Source organism: Theobroma cacao, chromosome 9, assembly GCF_053813885.1.
Source record: "Theobroma cacao isolate CCN51 chromosome 9, ASM5381388v1, whole genome shotgun sequence".
NCBI lineage: Eukaryota > Viridiplantae > Streptophyta > Magnoliopsida > Malvales > Malvaceae > Theobroma > Theobroma cacao.
In genome coordinates this window covers 18,072,822-18,080,098 of record NC_142647.1, presented here as the reverse complement: position 1 = coordinate 18,080,098, position 7,277 = coordinate 18,072,822, and the positions used below count along the sequence as shown (strand labels likewise).

Sequence of the window (7,277 nt, the reverse complement as noted above, 5' to 3'; positions counted from 1 at the left end):
ACCCTCAAACATAAGATTTTGCTAGTCCTCGAGCAAAATATAAAAGAAAAATTAAAACGAAAACAACTTAAATAATGAAAACAATCATAAATAAACAAACTAACTAACTAAAGACAAATAACACCAAATCAATTATCTCCATAATTTCCACAAAAGTATATCTATAAATTTCCAGCTCAAGATAAAATATAGATATCATTTAAGTTCATGTTTTAATTCAAATGCAAGCTCATTCTCAAATGGATCTTCGTGTGTATGTGCAATCTTTTACAAAGAACTTGGTACTTATCCAGATGAGTTTATACCAATGCAAAATTTCAAATTAGTACTAAAATTCATAGGTTTGCCTTTCATTTGTCTTTCCACTGATTATTAGGCCTTTATTAAGCTTGTAATGTATGGCTAGGGTCAAGATAGGATAAAGGCCATTAATGTGGCTCAAATCACCTTAAGCACATAATCATTCTAGGACCAATAAAGAACTCTTATTCATAATCTCCACATACGCCCTTTCTTCAACTTTGAACTTTTCTTTTGTTCAACACTTTATTCTTCTTTTTCTCTTTTTTTTTTTTATCACAATTTCACACCCCCAAACTTATTTCTCTATATTGTAAATAGTGGGATGACTTTTATCACTAATTTTTGAATTTTTCAATTTTTCAACAACTTCATATTTTTTACCTTTTTCAACAACTAGCTTAATACACTTCCTAAAATGATATGCATACTTAGGAGTATGGGATGCAAAATTGAAATTTATTTAAAAGGCTAGGCTCAATTATTATGTGTTTAAACAAAAAAAAAGAGAAATTAGGCTCAAAATGGTATACTAAGGATAAAAATATAACAAGGTAGGCTTCAAAAGCTTAAACGATCCAAAGATAGCTTAAATCATCTCCCTAACTAAGTATTGCCTAGGATTTCGCCATAAGAAAGAATCAAGCAAATTCTAGAATTCATGACATAATTCAAAGTTCACATTAATATAAACTTTCTCTAGATATGCATAATAATTCAAAGCAAAAGACAAGGTGCTTAATATGTGAAAATCACATTCTAACAACAATACTTAGCAAAAGAATTTAGCATAAACCAAACAATATCCTTATTTACCAAGAGCTAACATTACAAGACAACTTAGTTCTCATCATTGAACAAGGAAATCATCAAAAATTTGGCACTAATTACTTTATATTTTAAAAACTTCAAATAAGCATAATGAAAAGTAAATGATAAACTAACCCAAAACATGCATACAAATAACTAAATAAAGTTTCAATTTCCATTAAAAAATCAACTTTCAAGAAAATAATTCTCTCGCCCCCAAAAATAAATTCAACATTGTCCTTAATGTTGGAAATAAATAAAGAGAAAAATAAGTAGAACTTCCCTGACAATTGGAAGATTTAGAGAAACTTTACTCCTTTTCCTTATCTTTATTATTATCACCAAGGCTTGTGGGAGGTTATTTGCTTTTTACTAAAAAAGAAAATAAATATAGATTAAAGTATAAATATAAATAAATAAAATAAAAATAATTGAAAAGAGAAAATATGAGTTTCAAAAGCTTGGGTTGCCTCCCAAGAAGCTTTTTTTTTTTATAGTCACAAGCTTGATTATGGTACTCCCTTTTTCACTTCTTCACCACCGCAATAAGGCTTGGGGCTTATTTCATTAACCATGAATGTTCTAGTAGCCTCACTAGCAATTTCTATGATACCACAAGGATAGACCCTAAACACTTTGAAAAGACCCAACCATCTTGATTTGCATTTCCATGGAGAATGATTGAAGCGTGGATTGGAAAGTAACAAACCTTGTTGTCCAACCTTAAAATTTATTGCACTTGTTGTTGGAGGATAATACTCGTCAAATTCTTCTTTAGCCAACTCATCAACTGAATCCACTTTATAGTAACTATCTGTATAAGAACACTTAGTTGCATTGAACAAATTAAACATTACTTCTTCCTTTCCAATTTTAAAAGTTATTTTGCCATTCTTCACATCCATCATTGCCCCTACTGTAGCCAAGAATGGTCATGCCAAAATAAGAGAAATTTCGACATCATCTTCCATTTCAACCACAATGAAGTCCACCAAATTGTATAAATGCCCAACTTTAACTAAAAAATCCTCTATAATTCGAACAGGTGCCTAATTGATCTATCTATAAACTATAAGGTAACTGTAGTAGGCTGTATCTCTTTAAATCCAAGTTTCTTGGCAATAGACAAAGGTATTATTGAAACACTAGCACCCAAATCACACAAAGCTTTAGAAATTTTAAAACTACTAATAGTCCAAGGAATATAAAATCACCCTAGATCCTTAAGCTTTGGTGGAAGCTTATTTTGGATTGTAGCACTACACTCCTCAATAAGTGCAACTGTCTCAAACTCGTCCAATTTCTTCTTTCTGGACATGATCTCTTTAAGGAACTTCACATAAGAAGGTATTTGTGCCAAAGCATTTGTAAAAGGAATGTTAATATAAAGTGGCTAGAAAACATTCAAAAACTTTTCAAATTACTTATCTATTTTCTTTTGCTTCAATGCTTGAGAAAAAGAAATAGGAGGCACATATGGCTTGACTTGTGGTGGTGTGGATACTTCCTTCCTTTGCTTATCTCCATCAACTTGTTGTGGTATGGCTTGCTTGCTAGAAGTATTATCTTGATCAACTCTATCTCCAACATCTACCATTTCCTTACGTTTTACCTCATCAAGCTGTTTACAACTCTTTAAAGAAATTGCATTGCATTGCTTCTTTCCTTGACTTTTGGGATTAGTCTTAATGCCACTTGGTAAGGTTCCTTAAGCCTGTTATTGATGGCATTGGTAAATTGACTCAATTGTGTCTCCAAAGTTCAGAGCGATGCTGCTTATCTTTGAATGATGGTATTAGTTTTTGCCGTGTTTTACATGAACATATCTTCAACAAAAGGCTTATTTTTAGGCATTGGAGCTCTAGCTTGTGATGGAAAACCCAAAGGAAAGTTTGGCTTAGGTGCTGATGTAGATTCCTGGTTGTTGCTCCAAGAGAAATTATGATGATTTTTCCAACCAAGATTGCAGTTGTTGAAATTTAGATTATTCTGCTACCTATTAAAATTTCAACAAATTGTACAGATTCAACATTAATAGGACACTGATCACTGGAATGCCTATCTTCACATAACTCACATGTCAAAAAATGACTCTAAACAACATAGACACCCACTGTATCAATTTTCTTGGTGAAAGCAACCAATTATGAAGTCAAGGCATTAATTGCATCAAGCTCATGAATACCAAAAATTTACTTGAACTCAATTTTTTAGATGGCCTTTGATAATTATTGGAAGCCATCTCCTCTAACAAGTCATAAGCCTCATCAATAGATTTACTTATAAGATCACCTTCAGTTGTAGCATCAATGGTGGTTCTAATTTGTCCCAGCAAACCATTATAGAAAGTTTGAACTTGCAACCATTTAGGTAACCCATGGTGAGGACATCTCTTAAGCAAATCATTATACCTCTCTCAAGCCTCATATAGTTATTCAAAATCAAATTCTGTAAAAAAGGTGATGTCATTCTGCCACTTAGCTGCCTTAGCTAGTGGAAAGAACATAACCTAGAATTTCTAAGCTAAATCATCCCAAGTACTAATGGAACTAGCTGGAAGCGAATTCAACCAACTCTTTGCCTTGTTTCTTAGTGAAAACAGGAAAACCCTTAATCTAATGGCATCATTAGAAATACCATTGGTCTTGAAAGGATCGCAAATCTCTAAAAAATTCACAATATGTGCATTAAGATCATCATTCGACAATCCCTTAAACTGAACTGAAGTCTGAATCATATGAATGATTGCTGGCTTAATCTTAAAGTTATTGGCTTGGATTGCAGGTCTACGAATGCTAGAATGAAAACCTTAAATGAAAGGTACAACATAATCTCGTAAAGACTTGTTTTCTTCTTGTTGAAGCTTGTGAATTTTCTTTTTAAAGTCTTCAAAGAGTCTTTTCGATTTTTGGATCAAAAGGAACAACTTCCAAACTTCTCACTCTTTGCGTATAATGATTGAAAATACCTGAAAGAAAAAAGAAAAAGAAAGTTTGAATTAAGAATAAGATTGCTTGGTATTATTGAATTATTTTAAGTTAGTTAATTAGATTAGTCAATCTAATCTTAGTTAAAATTGTGCTTAAATTGGTGTTAATGTGCCTAATATATGTTATTATTGATTAATTTGCTAATTTTGTAGATGTACAATGAAATGGGTTAAAAGTTGCCACAATAAGTATTCATGACATGTAGACCTTCACTACACATGTCTCGGTATTTTGACCATAACTTTTTCTACCAAACTCAAAATAAAGTGATTCTTAGACCATTAGAAAGCTACAAGAAAACACTACAACTCTCATTTTTACCATGTTGCTTTGGTCAACCTAAAGGTGGTCAAAAACATTGTCATATTTGAAGCATTACAATAGTCCAACACAGAGGAAGTGAGGCCACGGCCTTGGAGAAGGTAGGCCACGGTGCCTCGACATGAATTCCTTGTTTTTTTCACCATTAAATGGTCAAGGTAGTGGCCTAGGAAGAGGTAGGTCATCACGCACCAGTTGTTGATTAGAAATCCTTATTGATTCAGATTTTATTTCTTGACTCGAACTCGAACCCTATTGATGCAACCTTTTAGAGGACTTTTGGAGGATGAAAAGCAAAAGATTTAGAGATAATATTCAGCCAAAAAATCATTGAAAAAAAGTCTTATTGGATTTGAGAAGAAATTGAAGGATTCAAGAAGATTTAGAGATCAAGATTTCATTTCTTGGAGTTTCTTTATTCTTTTTGTTATTCTTTATTTTTCTTGGTTTGGTTTCAAAGTTTAGACTTTATTTGATGATGATTTGTGACATTATGGGAAACTAAGTTAGTTATCTAAGATTATGTTTGAACTCAATAAGTAGTTTGAATTATTTATCATTCTTTTGCTTATGTTTGATGGTTTTAAGATTTTTATTGTATTCTATTTTTAATGCTTCTAATTGCCTGGCTACCAATTTGATTGAATTGGAAACTTAAGTTAAACCTTGACCAAGGAAATTTAGAGTAGACTTTGAATAGAATAGCATATGCTCGAATGCACTTAGTTCATTAGGTGGTTTGATTTGCATATAAGGTAGACATACACCTATATGCCATACATAGCCAAGATTAGAGCATGAACTTAGTGAATCTTTTTTCAATTTAATTTGCATAGGCATATAGTAAGTTCATTAAGAGAAATATTTTTACAAGAAACTCGATAAAGAGTTGTAAACAACATCCTGTTTCACCCCGTGCATAGAAAAAATCATTTTTGTCTGTAATGGTAAGAGACAAAGCCCCTATAATCCCTCCAACCCTTGAACCCTTTTGGTATAAAGATTGGCTAGCTATTTCCTTTTTTGTCGATGAGATCGCAACCTTAGCCCAGCTGCTGAAACACTCCATGGTTGGGAAATTCTCCAAGATGCCGTGCTTGAATGAGATCCGGGCTGCTTTCAAAGGTATAGGACTCGTGGGTGCCTCTGAGATCTGGTGGCTAGATTACAAACACATTTTGATTCATCTCACTAATAAGCATGACCTCAACCAACTTTGGATGAGACAACTATGGTTTATAGCTAACCAAAAGATGAGAGCTTTTAAATGGTCCTCAGATTTATAACCAGAGAAAGAGTCATCATTGGTGCCTATTTGGATCTCATTTCCTAACCTGCAAGCTTATTTTTTTAAGAAATCAGCCGTGTTGATGATTGCCAAGACAATAAGACATCCTTATTCATGGATGAAGCCACGGCGAATGGCTCATGGCCGAACATGGCACGAGTCTGCGTTGAGTATGACTGCCAAACACCTTCATTGAATCAAGTATGGATTGTTACTCGTGATCGACAAACTAGGACCATCACTAGTGGTTGTACACAAAAAGTGGAGTATGCAAAGATACTAGAATATTGCATCCACTACTACCATGTGGGGCACAGTGTCTCAACATGTCTAGTGATGGGGCACAATTGAAAAAGTGGGGTGCTATCTGGCAGAAGCCTTTAAGGGATGAAAAGCTTGTGACTGCTAATTAGAAGAGAAGGGAGAGAGAAGAAAAAAGAGATCCATCGCATAACAGAGAAAAAAGAAAAGAACTGATTCGTTTGAAGCACTAAAAACAAAGTATGAAATGGCAAATGATGGGGAAGGAATGTAAGAGTGGTGCCAAGGACTCCCAAGAGGAGAAAATCATCTCCCTATATCAAGAAAAAGAACTGCTGATGATCTCTAACAAGTTTGGAGTGATTGGTGCAATAGGAGATAGTGATCATATGGAACATGGCAGAACAGAGATGGTGAACAGTAATCACTTAATCTCAAAAAATATTTTAAAGCCTCATGCAGCCATTTAGCTAGGGCAAGCGATCATAGGGTATCAAATGACTGATGATGGTGGGATATTTAGCACAAATTAGTGATTTTTGAAGGGCACAGGTGCTACTGTGCAAGAGAAACAGCAACCGGATGCCGTTGACGACTTTCAAGGTTCGGTAATGGCTCTCAACGATTAACCAAATGTATCGACAAATAGTGGGGACACTAAGGGTGAGATCAGAGGAATTCAAGAAGGGATTCTAGCCTTAGAAGCAGTGGATAAGGACCAAGCTGCAGTTTTCTCTTCTTGAGGGTCCACCCATGCTAGGGCTGTGTAAGTTCTACAGTTGGCCATGGCTCGTGTGATAGTGTGGAAAATACTAGACACCATGACTATGTCCAATAGTTAGTGAAGAATGCATATACTGTCATAGTCTGAAAGGATAAAAAGAAAGAAAACCATAAAAGCCAATAAAACAGTTACCGGGGTCGTTGATAAAAGGTGGAGACCACTAGTTGCCGGATAAGATCCAACCATTAGAGGAGAAGTTGACCAAGGCCCTAATTGCATGCACGGGTAAAAAGTTGATGGAAGGCAGTGGTGAACATATCCAAACTCACAAGGTTGGCATGGTTTTGATAAAGAAACCAATTTGGTTCCTTCTCATGCAGATCCCTATACAGATAAGGAAAGGTATCCGGAGTGGTAACTACAGCATAGGGATGGCATTCATTAGGAAAATATGGATCAAGGGTGAGAAGATACAGTGAAAACCAATGGTTTCAATGAAAAAACTCTTCTAGTGGCTTCTGTATAGGGTTTTGGGAGCCAAAGACTTGAGGTTCATCCTGCAGTGTCAAAACTGAAGAAATCT

The 7,277-nt window shown here is 34.6% G+C and overlaps 1 non-coding gene across 1 annotated transcript; it reads left to right on the top strand.

Moving 5' to 3' along the window:
* The first annotated feature begins 3,482 nt into the window (after positions 1–3,482).
* LOC148760808 (small nucleolar RNA R71) lies at positions 3,483–3,588 on the top strand. Its single transcript, XR_016028679.1, has one exon. It is a non-coding gene; the product is annotated as a small nucleolar RNA R71 (small nucleolar RNA).
* The last annotated feature ends 3,689 nt before the right edge of the window (positions 3,589–7,277 follow it).